The sequence below is a fragment of the Callorhinchus milii genome, unplaced genomic scaffold (genome assembly GCF_018977255.1).
Source record: "Callorhinchus milii isolate IMCB2004 unplaced genomic scaffold, IMCB_Cmil_1.0 Scaffold5, whole genome shotgun sequence".
NCBI lineage: Eukaryota > Metazoa > Chordata > Chondrichthyes > Chimaeriformes > Callorhinchidae > Callorhinchus > Callorhinchus milii.
Window position 1 is genome coordinate 48,694,601 of NW_024704746.1, and position 12,439 is coordinate 48,707,039.

A 12,439-nucleotide genomic window follows, 5' to 3' on the forward strand; every position below is an offset into this window, starting at 1 on the left:
AATTAAAGATCCACGTCTCATATTACACAGTGGCTTGATGCAAGCATTCTTATTATGAATAAATTTGTTTTAGAAAGTGGAAGATGTGTGGGGCCCTCAGGAATCACCTCAGAACTAGAGTGCCAACTTGCTGGAATTCACAACCACAAACTTTCTCGAGGGAAAAAGGAATATCAGGTTAACACTACACAATCTTTTCTGCACTGCTTATTATCAAAATAAGTAACACCTCAAATATTTGGGAGCAGCTTGCTGGCATCACCTCTTAGTCAGAGAATATTGCTTGGCTCGAGTGCTGGTCTGTGCTGAATTCACAACCTTCAAGGCAATAATTGGAATCCCTGTTATTGGCCTTAGGGGGCAAGATCATGGAACTGAGAGCAATCAATGTTTCCCGTCTCAACTCATAACCAGAAGGCCCTCCCAGGAATGCTTCATGAGTAATTATCATCAAATGTAGTGATTATTTGGAGGCAAATATAACAGCCATTTGCACTAGTAAAATTCCTGCCACAGCAATTAAAGCAATGACCAATTAATCTGGTGAATTGTTAACCAGAACATTTCTCTTTTCTGATAGCGTCTTGGAAACGGTGACGTCTACTTGAATAGTTGGATGAGACTTTGGTTTAATTGGAGTGTCAGCCTGGACTATGAGCTCAACAGCAAGGGTGCACCTTGGGAGGTCCTCCTGACGTGAAAAGCACTAAACAAATGTAATTTATTGTTTGTTCTTACCAACAGAGCTGAACGAGCACAAACTAATAATGATAATAATAAAATAATAGAAAGTAGCTCAGCTGAACCAACAAAAATGGCGCATAGAATAAAAATTGTCCTTAAAAAGAAAATGATGTCTTGTAGAAAAAATGAATAGGAGACAAAAATCATCATGGTTAATTCCAAGAGAAAGAACAAGGCCTGGATATGAACCGAAACTACAACTAGTTGACTAACGGAAAGCTGAAAGCTGAAACAGAAGCTCTCATAATATCAGCACAAGAACAATCTATTACTACAACAACAACTTGCAGTTATAAAGTGCCCTTCACACAGGGTAGCGTCCTGAGCACTTGACAGTGGCGGAGTCTGACCCCGAGCCAGGGGGAGAGGGAAGGGGGAGGTGACCGTAGGCACGATCAAAAAATACAATACAATATTACATTTACGGGAAGACGTCCCAAGGCGCTGGGCAGTTAGGGATTTGCACCCAAGCTGGGAATCGGGATCGGGGAGGGTAGAGGGAAAGGAGGGTATGAGAGTGGCCGAAGAGGAGTGTTTTATGACACTTCTTGATAGAGACAAGGCGAAGGGAATGTGGGATGGAGTTCCATAGGGTGGGGGCAGAAAGGCTGAATATCCAACCACCGATGGTGGGGTGAACCGGGTAGGGGATGTGGGGCAGGCCACAGCCTGCTGAGCAGAGGTAGCGGACAGCTTGATATGGGGTCAGCAGATTGCAGAAGTAGGAAGGAGTAAGGCCATGGAGGGTATAGTGGCTGAAAGCACGGCTGCTAATGGTGGAGTGGAGGGGGCAAGGGACAAACAGGAGGCCGGAGCCAGATAAGCAGAGGCAGTGGGTGTTGGAGTGAGGGGGTGAGCAAATCGGATAGATAGGGAGGTGCGAGGGCCTCGGATTTGAAAATGAGTGAGAGCATCTCAAAGTCAATCTGTTCGGTATTTGGGAGCCAGTTGAGTCTGGCAAGGACTAGTCTGATGGGGGTACATGGTTTTGTGCGTGTTAGTATCCGGGTGACGGAGTTCTGAATGAATTGGATTTTGTGTACAGTGAAGCTGGGGAGACCAGCGAGGTGGGCATTTGAATAGTCCAGCCATGAAGTGACAAAGGCATGGACGAGTTTTTCAGCTGCTGGGGATTTGAGGAATGAACGGAGGCGCGGAATTGACAGAGGTAGAAAGAAATGGTCATGGTCAGGGAACGGATATGTAGTAGAAAGGAAAGCTGTGGATGCAACCTGATGCCTAAGTTGCGGATAGGTTTGGTGAGTCTAAGGGAGAGCCTGGGGAGGTTGAGGAGTTCGGACCCACAGGAAAGAAGACGTTGACGGGAGCCAAAGAGGATGGCCTCCGTCTTGCTGATGTTCAGCTATAGGAAATTTGCGTTCATCCAGGACTTGATGTCCGTCAAACAAGCTGACAGGACATCAGCGGACTGGGAGTGGTGGCACCCGGAGGAGGAGAAGTAGATTTGGGTATCCTCCACATACATTTGGAAGTTGACTCCATGTCTGTGGATGACATTGCCGAGAGGGAGCATGTAAATGAGGAAAAGAAGGGGTCAAGCAAGCGAAGGGATGCAGCCTTGGGGTACCCCACGGGTGACCGGGCAGGGGCTGGAGGAGAAACTATTTGCTGAGATGTATTGTTGGTGGTTGGTCAAGTAGGACTCAAACAATGCGAGTGTGGTCCCACTAAGGTGGATGAGGGAGGAAAGGCGGTGGAGGAGGATGGTGTGACCGACTTTCTCGAACGCAGGGGAGAGATCGAGGAGGTTAAGGAGGCAGAGGGGGCCCTGGTCACAGAGCGAGACAATGTTATTTGTTACTTTGACGATTGCTGTTTCTGTGCTGGGGGTAAGGTAAAAACTGGACTGGACGGGTTTGAGTAGGCAATGCAGGGAGAGGTGTGAGCGAAGTTGATTTGCAACCATGAATTCTAAAATTTTGGCCAGAAAGTGCAGGTTTGAAATGGGTCTGAAATTTAATAATAATAATAATCCTTGCATTTGATATAGCGCTTTTCAAGTCGGGAGGACGTCCCAAAGCGCTTCACAGAACACACTGTAAAGTGAATTGACTGTATATTGGTGGGCGAACGCGGCAGCCAATTGCGCACAGCAATGTCCCACAAACAGTCGTAGATTGAAAATGACCAATTTATTATTGTTTTTGGTTTTGGAGGGATTATTATTAGATGTGTGGAGTAAGGAAACTTGCCCAAGGTTTCGCTCTGCCTAGAATTGAACTCAGGTCTCTCACTTGCAAAGCGAGTGCTCTAACCAGAGCTACAGGACTCCAAGGTTGGAGGGATCGAGGTTGTTTTTTTGCAGAGAAGGACTGCTTGATTGTATCGTCCAGCAGTGGGCAGAGGAGTGGGTGCTGGATGACCAGAAGCTGGGTGGAGAGGGGGTCCAGGAGGTGGGGGTCTTCATCTTGGTGATGATGGGGGAAAGGGAGGCGGGAGAGATAGGGGCAAATAAATGTATGCCGTAGTAGGAGGAGAGGATGGTGGGGGGATGGGTGATATATATGGGGGAGATAGCCAGGTGGATGTTGTCATTCTTGGCTTTAAAGAAGTCCAGGACCTCTTCGCATTTGGTGTCTGAGGTGAGGATCGAGCCTGCTTGAGAGGGGGTGTGGAGGAGGTGGTGGGTTGTGGAGAACAGCAGTTTGGGGTTATTTTTTGGCCTTGAGAATGACCTGCGAATAGAAGGCAGTTTTGGCTTGCAAGAGGGAGTGGTGGTAGGTGTGAAGACGCTCGAGAACCATGAGGCCGGGTTTTCGGCCAACTGCGCTTGAGCGACTCGGTTTGGGATTTGAGGGAGCAGATGTGACTATTGTACCACGGGGAGCTGGTGGGCTTGTAAACAAACCTGGTTTTCAGGAGGATGAGGGAATTGAAAGTTGAGGATAGATGATCATTAAGCAGCTTCGTGACCACATCACTCCCACCCTTGCTCTCCTCCATTGGCTCCCCATCCCCCAAAGGATCGAATTCAAGATCCTCATCCTCACCTACAAGGCCATTCACGGCCTTGCTCACTCCTACCTCTCCGACCTACTATCCTCCTACTTACCTGCCCGTACCCTCCATTCCTCTAGCTCCGGTCTGCTCCACATCCCCCGCCCTAACCGCCCTACCATCGGTGGCTGGGCTTTCAGCCTCTCAGCCCCCAGGCCCTGGAACTCCATTCCCCCAGTGTTTTCACCTTGCTTCCTCCCTTTCCTCCTTCAAGGCCGGTCTCAAGAGCTTTCTCTTTGACCGTGCCTTCAGCTCCCCTCTCGACTCTCTACCCCCTCCTCGCTCCCTCCCTTCTCTCCCCTCACCCTGACCATTTCCCCCCTGCTCGGGTCCCGACCCAACTGTCCAGTGCCTTGGGATGTCCTCCCGACGTGAAAGGCGCTCTATAAATGCAATCTTGTTGTTTTGGATCACTACATCATGATTGGTGCAGGTGAGCGGAGGGAGCAGGCGGGTTGGCAGGGGGTTAAGAGATCGCAGAGATAAGGTGAGGCGAGGCCATGGAGGGCTTTGTAGGTGAGGACCAGGATCTTGAACTGAATCCTCTGAAGGATAGGGAGCCAATGGAGTCAGGCAAGAATGGGGGAGATGGGGTCACGGAGTTTGGTGTGGGAGAGGACACGGGCTGCAGGGTTATGGATTATCTGCAGCCTGTGGAGGGAGGAGTTGCGAAGGCGAACAAGCAGGGGATTTGCGCCTGGAGGTGATTGAAGGCATGAACAAGAGTTTTAGCGGCCTGAGGGGTGAGGTAGTGGTGGAGTCAGGCGATGTTACCGAGGGAGGGAAGGCAGAGTGGGTCATGTCTTTGATGTGGGGAAGAAAAGACAGTTGAGGGTCGAACAAGGCATCTAGGTTCCTGACTGGCTTGGTGAGTTGTAGTGTGCAACCATGGAGGTTGATGCTGCCAGAGCCTGAGGTGCTGAGGCGCTGGCGCGAGCCAATCAGGAGGGCCTCAGTCTTGTCCACATTCAACTGTAGGACATTTGCCCTCATCCAGGACTTGATGTCCGATAGGCAGTCTGTGGTCCTGGAGTTGAGGGTGGAGGCAAAAAGATAGAGTGGGGTGTCATCTGCATATATATGGAAGTTGACCCCATGTCTGTGGATGATGTCACCAAGGGGGAGCATAGATATTAAAGAGGAGAGGGCCAAGGACAGAACCCTGGGGAATGCCAGACATGACAGTGCGGGGGCTGGAGAAGAAACCATTGGAGGCAACAAAGATCAGAGGCTGAGAGGACGTTTGTGAGGGAATCGAGGGATAGCTTCTTCCATGGACAGAAAGAAATGGTGGACGGTTTGGAGGAGGCGAAGGGGATATGGGAGGAGAGGGAAATGAAGAAGTGGTCCGAGATGGCCTTGTTTTGATGAACAGATCAGTGATGTCAAGGCCATAAGTGATGACTAGGTCGCCACAGTTGTGGGTCGGGGAATTTACTTGGAAGGTGAGGTTTAGAGTGGAGAGGAGGCTGCCAAAGTAAGAGGAGATAGGCAGTGCGAATTTAGATGGAGGTTGAAGTTGGCCGTTATGAGCAGGCGCTTTGTGCAGAGTGATAGGGATGAGAGGGGACAGCAGATTTCTGCGAGGAAGAGCCAGGAAGTTTTTGGGGGGGCGGTAAACTCTGAGAATTTTGAAGGAGAGAGAGGAGGGATGGTAGATGGAGAGGTTCTCAAAGGAGGGGAAACAGCCAAAGGAGTGGGGGATAGACCGAGGGAGATTTTGGAGGGCCACCCTACCGCCAGGGTGGGAGATGTGGTAAGAAATGTAACTAGGCGGGGAGGCTTCGACGAGGGGGACGGGCTCACCAGGGGATAGCCAGATTTCCGTGAGCCCTAGGATGTCTAATTGCTCGTCTAGGATGAGGTTATAGATTCAAGAGATTTGTTAGAGAGGGAGCAGACATTTTGGAGGACAATGCAAATGGGGGCACAGGCGAGGGAGGGTTGGGGTGGTTGTGGATATTAGGGGTGAAAGGACTGTTGAGTATGAGGGGGGAAAGTTGGGAAAGATGTAGATGAGAGAAGAGGGGTTTGTTTACCTGTTGCAGGCATGGGAGCTGGGCCTTGCAGAGTAGATGGGTGATGTGGCAGTCGGGATGGCTGTTTAGGGACAACCATCGATGAGTGCCGCGGTGAGCCCGGCGGAGGACGTCCAGGTTGGAGCAGAGGGAGGTCGCGGGAGGGTCCAGGAGGGAGAGAAGATGGGGAGGGCGGTAGGAGAGAAGGCTTGAATTGGAGTAACGAAGGGTGGGGAGTCAGAGAGGGGGTATTTTGGGAGGGGTTAGCTCAGGTCAGGTGCGGGAGTCAAACTGGGAACCGAGCGATCAGAGGGGCTCCTTCAGCCTGCAGGCATGGCGACTGTGGGAACGCAAATAAAATAAAACTAATCACAAGCAACGCTATATTAAATATATCAAATGCAAGGATTATTATTATTATTACAGGTTGATCATGCTTTGCCACTAGATGGCATCAGAATATTTTAAAATTATATTGAAGGCAGAAATGCCTTGAATCACTAATAATGTGCACAACAGCAACAGCTTATCCCGTTCTACCCGCTTATCTCAAACCAATTCTTAATGACACATCCACTGCTTAGGACGAAAAAATATTGCATATGTGTAATTTACCCGTATGTCAACATCAACATAAACTTCGGCACGCTGATGCCGACAAATTTTTCAAGTTCCTAATAGCCCAACGTACATTGTGTCATTCGCACTTATCCTTATGTGTGACAAGGCTTATAAAATAGCTGTGCTGTGAGTGCTGTTTATACTGTGTACCACAAATGGATACCACGACTGGAGTGAGATGGAAACTTGACTTGAAAAACTGGAGGATAAATATCGTGAGCATTTGAGAATGGAAAGTTCAGAAAAGAAGTCTGTGAAACCTTCTCTGTGAAGCACAACACCCTACAATGTTGGTTGAAATCTGCCAAACACATAAGGCTGAGAACAAAGCAAGGATATATGCGTCACAGATAAAGAAAAGAAAAACGGCAAAATATGAAGATGTTGAGGATGCATTAGCAATCTGGTTTAATGAAAAACTCACTGAAAATTCCACAATCATAATCGATGGTGAACTGTTCTTCGAGAGGCCAGGCTTTTGCCGATCAGCTAGGCATGGAAAATATCACCATCAACGACGGGTGGTTCAGTCACTTCAAGGTCTCGTGTAGAAAAACAATTGCTGTGAGGGGAAGTCTGCCGACATGTCTTATTTCGAAGAGTGGAAGGCCTATCTGCAGGAAATCTACAGGACTACAATTCGTATTTATGACAAAACCTCCTCATTTTTCAAGTGCATTCCCGCCAAAACTGACTGCATTAAGGGGTAACCCTGTACTAGGGTAAACAACCTAAAGTCCTTTTCAATTAAGTACGAATCCTTGTACTTCTAATGCTTCTAATTACAGCATTATATACAAAATAGATGTAAATAAATGCTTTTAGTTACAGCATTTTAATTCAAATACATGTAAATAAACAATTCAGCAATTTGTAAGCTACAGCAATTTATAACCACAGTGCATATGTCTGAGTTGTTTGTCTGTTTAAGTCGGCAAAATTCCAGCGGTCCCGAACATGTCAACATAAGTGGGTAGGTATAGTTATATTGTGCCCTTTACACAGAGTAGGATCTCACATAACCTGCTCCTGTCAGAATGTGACAAGAACAGGTTTGTGCCCCTAGAATCCAAAATTACACATATGCTGCACTTTTGCTAAGGCCATTAATATCTCACAATTGTAAAAATTTCAGCAGAGGAGGAAACCAATCACATTCATTGTGCCTATGCTGGCTATAGTTTAGTCATTGGAGAAAAATAGCACTGCCCAAAATACAGCTATATTTCAAACATTGCAACACAGATTATTAATGACCAGGGTAAAAGCAGCTACAATAAAAAAAAGTCATCAGTTTCCTCATAGTGGAGTCAGTCCAGTAAATGACAGATGGCTAACCAGTTATGTTCATGGTGCTCGTGGTTGATGTGAAACTATGGATATCCCCCAAGCTTCAGGGAAACTGACACATTAACCAAAGAATCTTTGGTGGAGTCCTGTAGTTAAAGCACTCGCCTTGCAAGCGAGAGACCCTGGTTCAATTCCTGGCAGGATGAAATGTTGGGCAAGTTTTCTTACTCCACACACCTCTGTTTATCTAGCAGTAAGTAGGAAGCTGGTTGTTAGTCAATTGGCGGATCTCTTGCCCGGGGGAAATAATTCCTTCAAAAAGAAATAATAATAATAAATTGGTCACCCAATCCACGACTGTTTGTGGGACACTGCTGTGCTCAATTGGCTGACGCATTTCTCCCACAAAATATCCAGTCAATTCATTTTACAGTATATTCTGTGAAGCGCTTTGAGATGTCTCGAAGACGTGATAAGGCGCTATATCAAATGCAAAAATGTATTAATCGCACTGTACCTCACACTGTGCTTCTGTGAAACAAATATGGATGAAGGTTGGCCTTGTCACTCTGGAATGAGTCGATATACATTACTCATACAGCCATTGAAAACAGAATATGCCACAATAAGGTCAGATTCTTCACTACTAATTACCATAGCCCAGATGAGCTACACTTTCATCTGATAAATCTAGCCTTTATTGCAGGACATAGCCAATCTTTGAAAGTGTTGAAAAGACGCCAACATGAGCCACATAGTCACAACGCCATCACACCAGTTCTGAACAGTCAGTGTTTTGGGCCCGAGCTGGGGGGCAGGATTGGGATGAGGGAGGACAGAGTGGGAAGGAGGGCGGCTGAAGGCACAGTCAAAAAGGAGGGTCTTGAGTTGTGCCTTGAAGGAGGCAAGAGAGGGAGCAAGGCGAAGGGATTGTGGGATGGAGTTCCAAAGAGTGGGGGCAAAGAGGCTGAAAGCCCGGCCGCCGATGGTAGGGCGGGTCAGATGGGAAACGTGGAGCAGGTTGGAGCCTGCTGAGTGGAGGGAGCGGATAGGTTGATAGGGGGTCAGCAGGTCAGAGATGTAGGAGGGGGCAAGGCCGTAGAGGGTCTTGAAAGTGAAGATGAGGATTTTGAATTCTATCTTCTGAAGGATGGGGAGCCAGTGCTGCCGGGCGAGGGTGGGGGTGATGGGGTCACGGAGCCTTGTGCGGGCGAGGACGCGAACTGCAGAGTTCTGAAATCCAGCATCTCCTCACAGGCAGAGCTTCAAATCCCTTCATGCCCGGCCACCTCCCTACCTCTCTGACCTGCTTACCCCCAAACCCACAACCCGCTGGCTCCACTCAACTGGCTCCGGCTTTCCGCATGTCTCCCGTGCCTTCTGTTTCACCATTGGTGGCCACACTTTCAGCCATTACTACAACAACTTGCACTTATATAGCGCCCTCCACTCAGGGTAGCATCTAGGAGTGCTTGAACTACACCCTAAAACTTTGGAACACTCTTCCTCTATCCTTCTGCCTTGTCCCTTCTTTTCCCATTTTTAAGTTGCGCCAGAAGAATTTCCTGTTCAACCGTAGCTCCGGTCACCTCCCTTTCCCCTTGGCTCGGATTCATGCTCCGCCACTGTCAAGCGCTCTTGGACACTACCTGCTTGAAGGGCTCTATATAAATGCAAGTTGTTGTTGTTATAGTGGCTGAGCTTCAACCAAATGGTGATTTCATAGCCTGAAGGTTGGAGGAGGAAGGGAAGACCTATGGTAGTAAGAACTTCCAGTCTTAAGCTCCAGAGTTAAGAGCAGGAGACAATGTGATTAGTTTAGATTTCAATACAGTGCAAATGGAGGGAGAGGGGGAACCCATTTGAAAGTTGTGAAGAGCAGAGGAAGGTTTGTCGGAAATCAATCACAGTATTATCAAGAAAAGTTGCTACAGGGAGAAAGTGCTTGAGGATTACGAGAAGAAAATATAATAAGCAACAACAACAAAATTACATTTGTATACCACCTTTCACATCGGGAGGATGTCCCAAGGCACTGGACATTCAGTGTTTCGGACCCGAGCTGGGGGTCGGGATTGGGGAGGGTGGCGGGCAGGAGGGAAGGAGGGTGATCGAAAGCACAGGCAGTGTCTTGAGATGGGTCTTGAAGGAGGTAAGGTAGGGGGCGAGGCGGAGGGACTGTGGGATGGAGTTCCAGAAGGTGGGGGCAGAGTGGCAAAAGGCCCGCCAATGGTGGGGCGGGCAAGGCGTGGATATGAAGCAGGCCGGAGCCCGCTGAGCAGAGGAAGCGAGCAGTTTGGTAAAGGATTAGGTGGTCACAAATGTAAAGGGAAGCGACAGAAGGATCGATTTCAAGATCCTCACCCTTGTATTCAAGTCCCTCCACTTCTCTGCACCCTTCTACCTCTCTGACCTCCTCTCTCCTCAAGACAGTACCCGTTACCTTCGTTCTTCCAGGTGTGGCCTCCTCCTCGTCCTCCGAGTCCTCCACTCCACACTCGGCGGCCGTGCCTTCAGCCACTATTCCCCGAGGCTCTGGAATTCCCTTCCTCACTCCCTTCGCCTCACTCCCTCCCTTCCTAATTTCAGGTCTCTGCTGAAGAAACCTTCTTTTTGACCGCGCCTTTGGTCACCTTCCTCCCTCTCCCCCTGGCTAGGTCCCAGGATCCGTTGCTGCGAAGCGCTCTGAGACTGCGTCCGGCATGGAGGGGGCTATATCAATCCAACTTGTCGTTGTTGTTGTTCTTATTATTTGATGAGAGCTGTTTCCACTAGTTTACTGTTTCTGAAAGACTTACACAAAAGATTTAGAATAAAAACATAAGAATGAGGAAAGCAGTCAGTTCCAATTTTCAGATAAGTCTTTAGAAATTACTCACAAGGAACTATGTTTTAATATTTGTTAGTTTCAATGTTGTGACAGGGGGATAAACCTCCCCCTTGCCTTTTATGGTTATTGGCGATCAACCGACGTGTAAAGGGCTGGACTTTACACGTGATAATTAGGCAAAAGCCCTAAGGGATAATTGAGCCCCAGGATAAAGCTGGGGGCTTGGGAATGTGAGAGGGGAGTCTGGAGAAGGCTGATGTACAGAGTTAGAACTTCCTTGTTAAAATAAACCTTTCCTTTTTGTTACAACTATTGTGCAAATTATGTTTTTGGATGTGACCAACACTCTCCTAAAATACAAATGACATATTTTATGTCACTTACCACTTAGAGTGAGTGCTAAGCAAAGGATAGACCAGAAGGGGATCAAGCTTGCAACATTTATGAGTTGGGTAGGTCAGAACAAACAAAGGAAGTGGATTTAACCACTAATCTCAGTCCATGTAATTTTCTCTTTGAAATGTGCGGAAGAGAAAGTCTCACCAACAGTATTTCATCAAAGTTTCAATATTGCAGGGAACCACATCTAATAATGCCCCAGATTAGATTTTTTAATGTTACTTCTTAAACTAAGGGGAACTACAGTAACTTCAGGCTCAAACCACTGAGGTTAATGTAGAGGGCAGGATGTTTTTCCTCCTACCCCCGCCCGGTCACTTGTGGGGCACCCCAAGGCTGCATCCGTTTATTCCTTATCTACATGCTCCCTCTGAGCGATGTCATCCGCAGACTTCCACATACAGGTGGGTGACACTCAAATCTACTTCTCATCCAGCTGTGATTCCCAGTCCACTGATGTCCTGTCAGCCTGTTTGACAGACATCTAAGCCTGGATGAGCACCAATTTCCTGCAGCTGAATGTCGGCAAGACGGAAGACATGTTCTTTGGCTTCCATCAACGTCTTCACTCCTGTGGTTCTGAACTCCTCAACCACCCAATAACCTGCACTTTAATGTAACTGATGCTGAGTGATGCCCAGGAATCAAACCTGGATCCTCTCACTTGTGAGGCGATTGCTCCAAACAATACACGACAAGATTCCACATAATACTACAACAACTTACACTTATATAGCGGCCTCCTTGCAGGATAGTGTCTCAGAGTGCTTAACAGTGGCAGAGCCTGACTCCGAGCCCGGAGGTGACCGTAAGCACAATTGAAAAGGAAGGTTTCAGGCAGGATTTGAAAAAGGAGAGGGGACAGGCGGAGGGATTGAGGGAGAGTGTTCCAGGATTTTGAGGCGTAGTGGATGAATGCACAACTTCCAATAGTGGAGCGGAGAGCGCGAGGCACAAGCAGGAGGCTGATGCCAGTCGAGCAGAGCCACCGAGTGATGGATTGGGGACTGAGAAGGTCGGAGAGGTAGGGAGGTACCAGGAAGTGAAGAGATTTAAACACGTGTGTGAGGATCTTGACGCAATAATAGTAGTAACAATAATAATTGTCGAAATGTCTCAAAAGCTCTTTCACAGATTTACTGTGAAGTACATCGACTGTGTATTTGGTGAAGGAACACAGCAGCTAACTTGTGCACAGCAAATTCATTTTTTATAAAAAATGTATGATATGATAAGTGTGGTTAAGGCATTTGATTGACAGATGAGCACAGCATTCAAAAGGGGAGCGAACTTGTAGCGATGGGCGTGACTCAGTGTGGTTTTGAACGCTAAATAAAGAGAGAAAATGATCAGCAAGGAGTATATTTCTTGACTTGTAACAATGGAGCTCTGTAGCAAGCTTTGGAATCTGTGAATGGATCAATAATTTGATATTGAAGGTTGGAAGAAGTCACATTTCTGGGACTCGCCTGCAAAGCCTTCAACATTTCAATAACCTTCAGGTATGATTTTTGAACCT